Genomic DNA, 14,306 nt, shown 5'->3' on the forward strand with positions numbered 1-14,306 from the left:
CCTCCAAACATCAGCCAGGACAGCTCTGCCCCAGGGCCAGCTCCAAATGGTTATGAATTTTCTACACATGGGAGAGGCTATGGACTCTGAAGGGTCTCCATTTTCGGTCCAATGGCTTGGTGTCAGGAAACATGAAGTGAGGAATCAGAGCAAAGGGAGAGTCCCAGGTTTTAGTCTGATGGTCAGAAATAGGCCCTGGAGACTGGATGGGTCAGAGTCTAGGTCCTGGCTGCATTGGGAGGGGTGAGGCTTGTTTGATTTACTCACCCTCCAAACATCAGCCAGGGCAGCTCTGCCTCAGGGCCAGCTCCAATGGGAAATCAATGATGTCCAAAAGTGACTTGGCCAGGAACCCTGTAGCAGCTCTATTTTTGATCCAGTGGCCAAGTATCAAAGAGTATGTGAGGGGGACGTTGAATGGAGGATGCCTTGACATACTGTGGTACACCGAAATGAAGCCTATGATTCCTGTGATGTAAGAAAGCCCAGGAAGGATGGAGAGAGGCATGGGAAGACTGTTATCAACTGATAAAGAGGGGTGGTCATGAAGAGAGGAAAAAATATATAAAACGATTTCAAAAATGTCAACAGAAAGCAACAAAAACTAAAAAATGCATGTATTAGAATTATGATGACCAAGGATCTTTATCCAGGAGAGGAATTGAGAAAAATGCACCTGCTTCTTTTGGGAATAGAGCATCTGGACTTTGGGTGTGAAATATTACCTAAAAGGTCAGAAACAGCTTATGTGTGGGTTAGTTATACTGAATTAAGTACCTTTTATGCAATCCTTGTTTCATTCTATCAAATAAAGGGTGGCTCTCCAGGAAGGGGATGAAGAGTCATGTATTTGGAAAAGAAAGTGATGTCAAAACAAAAAATATTATAATTTTTTTTAACATTACGATATAAAGAAGCAAGGTCAATAATAGGAAAATGTGTCAAAAGTAGGCAAAATGATCAGTATCTGATCTTATGCTGTTGCCCAGATGTAGATGTTAGAAACTGGCTGGGTCAGAGCTTGGCTAGTTCTAGAGAGGTGAGACTTCCTTGACGAACTCCCCTTCCCAGTTTCAGTCAGGGAAATCCTACTTCAGGCCATATATGATGGGGAATTTCTTGTGTCCATGGAGAGCCAGAGGGGACATGTAAATAAAGTGTCTCTAATTTTGGTCCAGTGTCAAGAAGCAGGCAAAAGGCACATTGCTGTGGCTCAATATACTATGATATATGAATGAAGGATGATTCATGTAATGTAAGAAAGAATGCCAAAGAAGGACAGAGGGAGGCAGGGGGAAACTAAGATGAACCAGATGCCAAGGAAAGTCAGAAAAAAATTGGAAAAAATATTAATGATGACTGCAAAAATGTGAATGGAAAGTGACAAAAAGGGAAAGTGAAGGCATATTGATAATGACCAAGAATCTTGGTCCTAAAGAAAAGTTGAAAAAAATGTACCTTCCATGCTCTGCAAAGGTGAGGGACTATGGGTGTAAAATATGTCATATATAATCAAACTCAGTTGATATGTTGTTTGGCTTCCAGAAGTACTTTTCTGCATTTGTATGTTATAAAGTTTGGCCCTCTGGGTAGGGGATAATGGGGCAAGATATATGTGGCAATGATGGTGGTATACAATCAAAAGATTTCCACATTTGTGAAAAATGTAATATAAATAGACAGATGAGACCTTCAGGAAAATGACAAGTCTCTGATCCTAATATATTGAGCTAAGGTAGAGGCTAAAGCTTGAGTGTAGATGTGGATGGTCTGAGTGTGAAATATTGCACATGCAGGCTGACTTGGTGGATGTGTTGGTTGGTTTTACTGAACTGCCTTCCTCCATTTCTTTACTAATTCTTTGTACTAAGGGATGGCTTACTTTGGAAATGAGGATGATGTAAAAACAAAAAGCTGTGAGGACATTGTGACGATAAAGCCATGGAAAGAAGCATGGGTGGGCATTGTAGAAAGGTGCAAATTCTAGCCAGGTGGTGAGAGAGAGTGATGAGAACCTGGATGGGTCAGAGCCTGGCTCCTGGCTGGATCTGGAAGGGTGAGGTTTATTTGATTTACTCACCCTCCAAACATCAGCCATGGCAGCTCTTCCCCAGAGCCAGTTTCAGCGAGCAGTAGCCTATTTCATTCTGGGTTAGGAGAGAGGGTTGGGAAAGTGATGGGTCTCTGGTCCTGGTCCGTTGTCCTGGATTCAAGTAGCAGGTCTGTTGGCTGGGTGGATAACAATGGTCAGGCCCTAGCCTGTGTGTCAGAGGGTGGGTTGAGAGACTGGATGGGTTTGAGTCTGTTGCCTGCTGAGTCATAGAGGGGTGAGGCTTGCTTATTTTACTCACCCTCTAAACATCAGCCAGGGCAGCTCTGCCCCAGGGCCAGCTCCAAATGGTTATGAATTTACCATGGACTCTAGAGGGTCCCTACTTTTGGTCCAGTGGCCTGATGTCAAGAAGCAGGGGGTGAGGAAATGAGGTAAAGGGAGAATCCCAGGTTCTATCTTCGTGTTCAGAAGTAGCTCCTGGAGACTGGATGGGTCAGAGTCTGGGTCCTGGCTGTATCAGGAGGGATGAGGCTTGCTTGATCTACTCACCCTCCAAACACCAGCCATGGAAGCTCTGCCTCAGGGCCAGCTCCAATGGGGAATCAGTGATCTCCAAAAGGGGTGAGGCCATGGACTCTGGAGGGTGTCCAGTTTTGGTCCAATGACCAGGTGTTAAGTAGTGGACAGGGACATAAATTGGAGAGTGGTTCGACATATTATGGTACATGAATGAAGCCCATGATTACTGTCATGTAAAGTCATTTTGCCCTGGAATGATGGGGGGAAGTAGGGGAAGATTGACAGAAAGTTATGAAGAGAGGTGGTCAGCAATGAAAAACGGCACGCAATTTCTCCAAAAAAAGTGAATGAAAAATAGCAAAAAGAGAAAGTGAGGGTATTATAATGATGATAACTAAGGATCTAGGTCCTAGAGGATAGTTGAGAAAATGTGCTTGCTTCCTTGCTTTGCAATGTGTGAGACTATATGTATGGAATATTGCATACAGATTCAAATTTAAATTCAAATGATGTGGCATTTGGTTTTGAAGCAGTGCCTTTTCTGAATTTATTTTCCCATTCTTTGTAATAAGAAATGGTTCTCTGGGCAGGGGATGACTAGGAAGGGCATATGTTTCATTGATGGTGATATAGAAACAAAAGATCTCCATATTTGAGGGAAAAAAAAGACCATATGGTAAAGAATCAAGGATGACCTTCAGAAAAATGGCAGGTCTCCAGTCCTGTTACAGAAAGATAGAGGCTAAATGCTAGTTCAGTATGTCTGAGCTGGGCTAGGTCTAGAGATGAGAGGCTTCCACCCTCTAAACATCAGCCAGGTCAGCTCTTCCCCTAGACCCTTTCCAAAGGTGAGTTAATACAGAACTCAGAGGGGTGAGAGAAAGGGAAGGGAGGTTGTTATGGACTCCATAAGACTTCTACTTATGTTCTAAAGGGTTCATGACAAGAAGTAAATGGAAAGTCCCAAGTTCTAGGTTGGTGGTCAGAAGGAGGGCCTCATTACAGCATGGGGTAGAGTCTAGGCTCTGTCTTGTTGTAGAGGAGTGATGTGTTATTAAATGAGTTACTCTGCAGTCTCAGGCAAGGCAGCTTTGACCCAGGGCCAAGTTAATTTAAGATGTAGCTATCTCCACAAGGGAGATGGAGTATGACTCTGGAGAGACTCTCTCTCTTTCTCTTAAGTCCAGTGTCCTGATGTCAAGAAGGCATCAGGGTAAATGGAAAGACCTTGGTCATATCCTATATATCAGAAGTTGGGTCCAGGGACTGAATGGGTCAGAGTCTGGGACCTGGCTGGATTTGGAGGGCTAAGGTTTGTCATTGATTTACTCACCCTCTAAACTACAGTGTAGGCACCTCTATCCCAGGTTAGCTTCCATGGTCAATCAATTACCTACACCTAGAGGGGCCAAGGACTCTGGAAAAGCTCTCCTTCACATCCAGTGGCAGGCTGTCAAGAAACTGATGAGGGTGGGACATTGATTGGAGGAATCGATTATATGATGACAGCAACAGATACCAAGAGGAATTTGAAGGATTTAGGGAGGAGGAATGGGAAGCTTCTTAGGAACTTCTGCAGAGGGAAGGAAGGAGAACCAGGAGAACAATGTATTCAGTGATTACCACAATGTCAATGGTGAAAGTGAGTGCATTGTCATTGTAATAACAAAGGATCTTGTTTCTCAAGACAAGTTGAGAAAAGTGACCTCTATCTTTTCTATGTAGATATTGAAGTACCATGAGTATATAATATTGCATGCAGGTTAACTCAGTGGATTAGTTGGTTATTTGCTGAATTGTTTTTCAACTCCATTTCTTTTCTAATTCTTTATCCTAGTGGATGGCTTACTTTGGAAATGATGGGGATGGGCATATTTGGAAATGAAGGTGATGTAAACACAAAAGCTATGATGAAAATTGTAAAGATGAAGCAATGGAAAGAAGCAGGGGTGGACAGTGTAAAAAAAAGACGACAAGTTCTAGGACCTAGGCAGGTGGTTGTTGAGAGCCTGGATGGGTCAGAGTCTGGGTCCTGGCTGCTTCTGGAAGGGTGAGGCTTGCTTGATTTACTCACCCTCCAAACATCAGCCAGGTCAGCTCTTCCCCAGAGCCAGTTCCAGCGAGAAATAGCCTATCTCATTCTGGGTTGGGAGAAGGAGTCTCTCTGGTCCTGGTCTGATGTCCTGGATTCAAGAGGCAGGTCTGTTGGCAGGGTGGGTAGCAGTGGCCTGGTCCTTGCCTGTGTGTCAGAGGGAGGGTTGAGAGACTGGATGGGTTTGAGTCTGTTGCCTGCTGTGCTACAGAGGGGTGAGGCTTGCTTATTTTACTCACCCTCCAAACATCAGCCAGGGCAGCTCTGCCCCAGGGCCAGCTCCAAACGGTTCTGAATCCATTACACATGGGAGGGGACCATAGACTCTAGGGTCCCTACTTTTGGTCCAGTGGCCTGATGTCAAGAAGTTGGGGGGAGGTGTGAGGAAGAGAGGTAAAGGGAGATTCCCCGGGTCTATCTTCATGTTCAGAAGTAGGTCTTGGAAACTGGATGGGTCAGAGTCTGGGTCCTGGATGTATTGGGAGGCGTGAGGCTTGCTTGATTTACTCACCCTCCAAACACCAGCCAAGGCAGCTCTGCCTCAGAGCCAGCTCCAAATGATTATGAATTCTTTACACATGGGAAGCAGTCAGCCTCTGGAGGGTCTCTACTTTTGGTCCAGTGGCCTGGTATCAAGGAGAAGGAGCTGAAGTAGCAGGATAGCAGGAGAATCCTAGGTTCTAGCCTGATGTTCAGAAGTAGGCCCCAAGGACTGGATGGGTCAGAGTCTGGGTTGTGGCTGTATCAGGAGGGGTGAGGCTTTTTGATTTACTCACCCTCCAAACATCAGCCAGGGCAGCTCTGCCTCAGGGCCAGTTCCAATGGGGAATCAATGATCTCCAAAAGGAATGAGGCCATGGACTCTGGAGGGACTCTATTTTTAATCCAGTGGCCAGGTGTCAAGGAGTACCTGGGAAGGGCATTGATTGGGGAGTGTCTCAATAGATTATGGCACGTGAATGAAATGCATGACTTTTACAATATGAGAAAGGATGCTTAGAGCGATGAAGGGTGGCATGGGAGGACTGAAACAAATGGATGCAAAGACATGCTCAGAAGAAAAGGACAAGGGTGTATATAGCGACTCCAGAAATATCAATGGAAAGCAATAAAAAGTAAGGTGAAAAGAATGTAATGACAAGGACTAAGGATCTAGGTCCTGAGGAATAGTTGTGACAATACCTATAGGTACAGAATATAGGATACACAGTCCAATATGGTTGATGGGAAGTTTGTTTTTGTTGAAGTGTCATTTCTGCATCTTTTCTTAAGAATAGCTAGCATTTCCATAGTGCTTTCATGTTTGCAAAGCACTCTACATTCTCTCTTTTTTTTTGGTTTTTTTTTTAACAAGCATTTCTTTTGTATGTGTGTGTGCATGTGTGAGGCAATTGGGGTTAAGTGACTTGCCCAGAGTCACACAGCTAGGAAATATTATGTGTCTGAGGCTGGATTTGAACTCAGGTCCTCCTGATTCCAGGGCCGGTGCTCTATCCACTGTGCCATCTAGCTGCCCCAAAAGTGTTTGGTTTTGCATTGTTATTGCAGAGACCAAGGATTCTCCAGGAGAGGAGTTGAGAAAAATCATCTCTGTTCCTTCCATATAGATGTGGAGAGAATGTGTTATTCTTACAGAACTGCTTTTCATTGATTGCTGATTCTAGTACTAAGGGATGGCTTACTATGAAGATGATAGGGATGAGTATATTTGGAAATGAAGGTGATATAAAAACAAAAGCTATGATGAAAATTGTAATGATAAAGCAATGGAAATAAGCAGGTGTGGACAGTGTAGAAAAAGGGCAAATTCTAGGTTCTAGTCAAGTGGTGAGAGAGAGTGATGTGAGCTTGGATGGGTCAGAGTCTGGGTCCTGGCTGGATCTGGAAGGGTGAGGTTTATTTGATTTACTCACCCTCCAAACATCAGCCATGGCAGCTCTTCCCCAGAGCCAGTTCCAGTGTAGAATAGTCCATCTTGTTTTGGATTTTTGGAGGGGGCAGGGAAAGTGGAGGGTCTTGGCTCCTGGTCCTGTGTTTTCGATTCAACAGGCAGGATTGTTAGCTAGTGGATAACAATGGCCCAGTCCCTGCCTGTGTGTCAGAGGGAGGGTTGAGAGACTGGATGGGTTTGAGTCTGTTGCCTGCTGAGTCATAGAGGGGTGAGGCTTGCTTATTTTACTCACCCTCCAAACATCAGCCAGGGCAGCTCTGCCCCACGGCCAGCTCCAAATGGTTATGAATCCGCTATAGGTAGGCAGAAGACATGGACTCCAGAGAGTCCTTACTTTAAGTGACTTGGCTGGTGTCAAGAAGCAGAGCGTCATGCATCGAGGTAAAGTGAAAATCCGGGGTTCTATCTTCATGTTCAGAAGTAGGTCCTGGAGACTGGATGGGTCAGAGTCTGGGTCCTGGCTGTATCAGGAAGGGTGAGGCTTACTTGATCTACTCACCCTCCAAACATCAGCCAGGGCAGCTCTGCCTCAGAGCCAGCTCCAAATGGCTAAGAATTATCTACACATTGGAGTGGACAGGGGAGGACATCAACTTTGGCGGGTCTTTATTTTTGGTCCTGTAACAAGATGTCAAGGAATAGGGAGAGGGACATGGACTGGAGAATGACTCAACATACTCTGGTAAGTGAATGATACCCATGATTCCTTCAGTATGAGAAAGGATTTTGGAAGGGTGTAGGGAGGCATGGGAAGACTGAAATGAAGTGATTCGGAGGAATACTCATCAGGAGAGGAAAAGAATGTATATAATGATTCAAAAAAAATCAAGAAAAAAATGAATAAGTGAAACTGCATGTAAAAAAGATAAAGAGCAAGGATTTTGGTCATGGAGGAGAGATGAGAGGAAGGATGCACGCAAATTTTACCCTTTCCTAAGTAGGAGTGGCAGCACTTTAGTTGTGGACTAATGCTGAAACACTCAGTCACAGCTTCTATGAAAGTGACTTGGACAAAAATGTATTTTTTTTAGTCTTTGATACAAGGTCTGGATCTCTGGCTAGGGAAGGAAAGAATAGGGAATCTGTTTGGAAATGAATGTAATAGCAAAATAAAAGGTATTAGAAATATCTGAAAGTTATGAAATAAAGAAGTCACATAGGGTAAATAATGTCTCTGATATGGTATTGTTCAACTGAGGATGCTCGAACTAAGCTGAATTAAAAAAAAATAGGTAGTTCTTGAGAGGTGAGGCTGCCTTAATGAACTCCTGAGCTGAAACCAGGACAGACCTTTTCAAGGGCCATTTTCAATGGTGAAGTCATTATATCCACATGGGTACTATGGTCACAAGGATTTGGGATAATGTTTAATTTCTATTCATGGGGCTTCTCTGGAGAAGCAAGGCTGAGGAACATTCAATCAAAGATTAGCTCAACATATTACACTAAAGAATAAAAGTAAAGATTACAGCAATGTCAGAAAGGATAATTGGAAAAATGAAGCGTAGCACAGGAAGACTGAAACAAACTGATTCAGAGAGATGCTCAGCAAGAGAGGAAAAGATTGTATAAAGTGACTTCAAAAATATGAAGAGAAAAAACTAATAGGTACAAGGAAATGCAATATAACTCTAATGAGCAAGGATCTTATCTGAAGGAGAGTTGAGAGAAGGAATTCACCTCCTTTGGTTGGTTACAAAATAGAAAAATATTGGAGGTAGAATATCGCCTAACTGATCAGACAAAGCTTAGGTGAGGGTGCATTTGGTTAAAGTGGGGTGTTTTGCATTTCTAGTGTCATTGTTTGATATAAAAATGGGTTCCCTAGTTATGGCGTGACAGAGGTCATAGTGGTAAATGAAGGTGATGTCAAAACAAAGGATATTAAAAGTATTTCTGAAATTTTGGTAAAAAGAACTAAGGTAATTGTTGGGTAAAATGCAGCTTCTTTGGCGGTCTGTAGAGCTCTGGGACATTGAGTGTAAAATAATTCTGAAATTTCCAATCACTATTTATGTTTCAATGAGTTACTTGAATTGCATATAATATATTTCTTATCTTTTGACACAAAGTCTGAGTCTCTGGCTACTGGAAAAATGGGGAGGGATATATCATATATACCTATATATGGAAATGATAGCCAAACAAAATATGTTAGAAATATTTGGACATTATGATATAAAGTAACAGGTTCATCTGTAGGGAAAATGACATGTCCCTAATCCTCAACTGTTGACCAAGTATAAGTGCTAGAAGTCAACTTTGTCAGAGTTTAGCTTGTTCTGCAGAAATGAGGCTACTTTTGTTCTTCCGAGGTACAGCCACGGCAGCCCTGCCTCAGGGTGTTTTGAAATGAGGAATTCATTATCTCCATACATGAGCTCTGGTCAAAGGGTTTTGTCCTCAGCCCTGCACTGGATAAAGAGCGTTAGAAGCACTTGGATTTGAAGGTGTCTCATAATCTGATGATATATGAATGAATCCCATGTCTTCTGCTTCATTCTGTAGTACCTGAATGAAACATATGACTTCTGAAAAATAAGAAAAAATGCTTTGGAGCAAATCAAGAGAAACTGAAACCAACTGATGAAGAGGAATACTAACCAAGTAGAAAAACATTATATAAAATGACTTCAAACATAATAAGGGAAAGCACTGAAAGGTGAAATGAAATGCTATAACCACTATCATGAGCAATGATCTTTTCCGAAAGGAGGTTTGAGAGAAGAATTGTGATTGCTTTCGTTGCGTAAGGATGGGTGGGACATTGCTTGTCAAATATTGCCAAAATGCTAAGACAAAACTTTGATAGAAGTACATAGGATTGAAGTGTCCTTCTTGCATTTGTAGTTTCATTCTTTGAAAGAAAAGTTAGCTCTCTGGGAATGTGACGGTAAAGGATATGTTTATAAATGAAGGCAATGCCAAAAGAATGGATACAAGTATTGTTGACATTCTGCTATAACAAAACAGGGCATCAGGAAGTAAAATATTCCTGCTTTGGTTGTCTATAGAGCTCTGGCACACTGGATGTGGAATATTTCTGAGACTGTCAGTAACAGTTATGTGTAGGTAACTTTTTTTTAATGAGAATTTCATGAATTTCTTTTTTGTTTCTTTGTTTCAAGGTCTGCTGCTCGAATTAGTGAAGGAAGAGCAGGTATATATCTATATCTATCTATATGTGTGTATGTGTGTGTAAATGTAGCTGATGACAAAAGAAATAATATTAGATGTATTTTTTTACATTCTGGTGTAAATAAATTGTGTAAAGGACATTAACGGGTAAATTGCTGGTGGTCTGGATGCCTATGTAGATTTGAGCCAGTGGGTGTGGAATATTTTGAAAACTGTCAGTCATATCTTATGTAGATTTTTTTTTCTGGTTAGGCAATGGGGTTAAGTGACTTGCCCAGGGTCACACAGCTAGTAAGTGTTATGTGTCTGAGGCCAGATTTGAACTCAGGTCCTCCTGAATCCAGGGCTGGTACTCTATCCACTGCGCCACCTAGCTGCCCCTTATGTTGATTTTTTGAAGTGCATTTAATACATTTCCTTTTTCATCTTTTGATGCAAGGTGTACCTCCCTAGCTAATGAAAGAATGGAAATGAAGGAGATAGCCATATAAAATGTCAGAAATGTCTAGAAATTTGTCAACATTGTCAAAATGCCAAAAAACAAAGGATATTAGAAACATTTTTGACATTATGATAGAAAAAAATAAGGTAATCATTGGGAAAAATGGCCCTGCTTTGGCTATCCAAGACACTGAGTATGGAACGTTTCTGGAAATGTCAATCACAGCTCATATATAGCTTATTTTATTTGGAAATGCATTTAATACATTTTTTTCATTTTTCTGATAAAATGTCTGCCTCTCTAACTAGTGAAAATATGAGTAAGGATATATTTGGAAATGAAGGTAATGTCCAAACAAAATATATTAGAAATGTGTCGACATTATCAAAGAATAGATTTATCAGTAGGGAAAATAACATGTCTGAAATCCTCAGCTGTTGGCCAACTGTGTGTCCTAGAAACTGGCTGAGTCAGAGATTAGCTTATTTGGGAGAAGTAAGGCTTCTTTCATGAATTCCTATTTCCAGTTTCAGATGGGGCAACCTAGCCTCAGGGACATTTCTAATGGGGAACCCAGTATCTCCAAATAAGAGCTGCTGACATGTAAATTTTAGAGTGTCCCTAAATTTTGTCCTTAGACCTGCATTGGAGAAAGAGGGAGCACTGGGATTTGAAGCATCTCATCATTTAATGGTGTAAGAATGAATCTCATGTCTTCTACAACATAAGGAAGGATACTTGGAGGGATGGAGTGAGGCATAGAAAAACTGAAACAAACTGATGCAGAGTCATCAGCTCTTGGCCAAATATAAGTGCTAGGAAACAAACCGGTTAGAGTTTAGCTGGCTCTAAAGAAGTGAGGTTACATTAATTGAATTCTCTTCCCAGCTCCAGCCAGGGCAGCTCTACATGAAGACCATTTGCCATGGGGATTATGATCTCCATATATGGGCTGTGGTCACATGGGCTTGAGGTTATGCCTGAGGTTCATCCTTGGACCTGTATTGGGAAAAGAGGATTGGAAACACTTGGATTTGAAGGCATTTCATCATCTGATGGTATGGAAAGGGATCCCATGACTTCTGCAACATAAGAAAGAATGTTTGGCAGGGTGGAGAGAGGAATGGGAAGACTGGGAAAAAAAAACAATGCAGAGGAATGCTTAGCAAGAGGAAAAAAGCATTGTAGAAAGTGACTTCAAACCTATGAATGGAAAATAGTGATAGGTAAAACAAAATGCAATCCAGTTATATAATGAAGCAAGATGCTTTCCTGGAAGAGAATTGGAAGAAGCGATGCAGTGACTTGTGTGGGTTGTACCACTGTGGAACACTGATTGTGAAACATTGCTTAAAACCTGAGGCAAAGCTTCGACGTGGTTGTATTTCACTCAAGTGTCTTTCTTTCTTTCATTTGTTGATTCATTCTTTGATAGGAATGTAGGCTTCCTGTGGACAAGATGGTGAAAGGTATGTGTGTAAATGAAGATGATGTCAAAAGAATGGATTTGAGAAATAATGTTGACCTCTTGTTATAATGAAGCAAGGTCATCAGTGGGCAAGATGCCCTAGCTGGTTGTCTATAGAGCTCTGGGACATTGGGTGTGGAATTTTTCTGAAACTGTCAATCACACTGATGTGTAAGTGATTTTTTGGAAGAGAGCTTACTGCATTTCTTTTTTGTTTCTTTGATATAAGTTCTGGTCCCATGGTTAGTGAAAGATGGAGTTGGATATATTTGTATCAGAAGATGATGCTGAAACAAAGGATATTAGTAAAATTTTTGGCATTCTAGAATAAAGAAATTAGGTCATAGTTTGGGAAAATGGCTGTGATTTGTCTATAGAGCTCTGGTAAACTGGGTGTGGAATCTTTCTGAAAGTGTCAATCACAGCTCATGTTAGTTGAATTTGTGGAAGTGTATTCAATGCATTTCTTTTTTCATTCTGTAACATAAGGTCTGTCTGCTCTTTGGCTAGTGAAAGGAAGAGGAGTGTTACTTTTGAAGATATAGGTGATATTCAAACAATAGATGTTAGAATTATGTTGACATTACAATATCGAGAAAGAGATCTATAGGTATGGAAAATAACATGTCCTTAGTACCCAGCTCTTTGCCATGTGTGAGTACTAGAAAACAATTTGGTCAGAGTTTATCTGCTCAAGATAGGAGATTACTTTCATGAACTTCTCTTCCTAATCCCGGTCAGGGCAGCCCTGCCTCAGGGCCATTTGTAAGGGAAATTCATGACCTCTGTTTATGGGATCTGGTCAAAGGGACTTGGGAGTATGCCCAAGTTTTGTCCTTATTAGGTCTGCTTTAAAGAAAGAGGGTTGGAAGCACTTGGATTTGAAGACATCTGATGGTATGAGAAGGAACCTTAAGACTCCTGTAGGAACGGAATGGTTGATAGGACAGAGAGAGGCACGGGAAGACTAAAACAACAGTGGGATGCTCAGGAATAGAGGAAAACATTGTAGAAAGTGACTTTAGAAATATCAAGGGGAAGTAAGAATAGCTTAAATGAAATGCAGTGCAATTATAAGGAGTGAGGATCCTTTCCTGGAGGAGAATTAAGAGAAGCAAAGGAATTATTTTGGTTGGATGTACCTCTGTGGAACATTGGTTCTGAAATAATGCCTAAACCCACAGACAGAGTTTTGATGAGGGTGATTTTGGTGGACATGTCTTACCTGCATTTTTACTTTCATTGTTTGGTTTTTAAAAAGTTGGTTCCCTGGTAACTGTTATGAAGGACATGTTTGTAAATGCAGGTGATATCAAAAAATGCCAAAGAGCAGACTTTTTGTGTAAGGAAACAGAGCTACCAGTGGGTAATTTGCCAATGCTTTGGTTGTCTGTAAAGGTCTGGAACAATGAAAGTGGAATTTCAGACAGAACTTTTACTTATGGTGATTTTTTCCAATTGCGTTTAATGTATTTCTTTCTTCTTTGCTTGATGTCAGTTCTGGCTTTTTGGCTAGTGAAAGGATGTGAAGAGATGTACCTAGAAATGAAGGTGTTATTCAGACAAGATATGTGAGACATGTTTGGACATTATGATATCAAGAAACGAGGTAGTCTGTAGGGAAAATGACATGTGCCATGTCCTCAACTATAGGGCAACTGTCTGTCCTATAAACTGACTTGGTCAGATTATGGCTTGTGGAGAGCTGAGGCTCCTTTCATGAACTTCTGTCTTCCCAGCTCCTGCCAGTGGCTTTGACTCAGGGCCATTTTCAGAGGGAGATTCGTGATCTCCATATATGGGCTGTGCTCACATGGGCTTGAGGTTATGCCTGAGGTTCATCCTTGGACCTGTACTGGGAAAAGAGGATTGGAAACACTTGAATTTGAAGGCATTTCATCATCTGATGGTATGGAAAGGGATCCCATGACTTCTGCAATATAAGAAAGAATGTTTGGCAGGGTGGAGAGAGGAATGGGAAGACTGGAAAAAAAATGCAGAGGAATGCTTAGCAAGAGAAAAAAAGCATTGTAGAAAGTGACTTCAAACCTATGAATGGAAAATAGTGATAGGTAAAACAAAATGCAATCCAGTTATATAATGAGCAAGACGCTTTCCTGGAAGAGAATTGGAAGAAGCGATGCAGTGACTTGTGTGGGTTGTACCACTGTGGAACACTGGTTGTGAAACATTGCTTAAAACCTGAGGCAAAGCTTCCACGTGGTGGTATTTCACTCAAGTATCTTCTTTCTTTCATTTGTTGATTCATTCTTTGATAGGAATGTAGGCTTCCTGTGGACAAGATGGTGAAAGGTATGTGTGTAAATGAAGAAGATATCAAAAGAATGGATTTGAGAAATAATGTTGACCTCTTGTTATAATGAAGCAAGGTCATCAGTGGGCAAGATGCCCTAGCTGGTTGTCTATAGAACTCTGGGACACTGGGTGTGGAAACTTTCTGAAACTGTCAATCACAGCTCATGTTAGGTGAATTTGTTGAGGTGTGTTCAATGTATTTCTTTTTTCATTCTGTGATATATGGTCTGCTCTCAGGCCAGTTAAAGAAAGATGATTATTTTTGAAGATATAGTTGCTATTTAAACTAAATATCTTAAAATTATGTTGCCAATATTATATCAAGAA

The 14,306-nt window shown here is 41.4% G+C and overlaps 1 long non-coding RNA gene across 1 annotated transcript in view; it reads right to left on the reverse strand.

Moving 5' to 3' along the window:
* LOC144455026 (uncharacterized) overlaps window positions 1-14,306 on the reverse strand; it is a 49,970-nt gene that overhangs the window by 8,464 nt on the left and 27,200 nt on the right. The window contains exon 1 of the long non-coding RNA XR_013483657.1: window positions 1-14,306. This exon is cut by the window's right edge and continues 27,200 nt beyond it. This is a non-coding gene — a long non-coding RNA (uncharacterized LOC144455026).

Source organism: Phascolarctos cinereus, unplaced genomic scaffold (assembly GCF_003287225.1).
Source record: "Phascolarctos cinereus isolate Bilbo 61053 unplaced genomic scaffold, phaCin_HiC Scaffold_8;HRSCAF=390, whole genome shotgun sequence".
NCBI lineage: Eukaryota > Metazoa > Chordata > Mammalia > Diprotodontia > Phascolarctidae > Phascolarctos > Phascolarctos cinereus.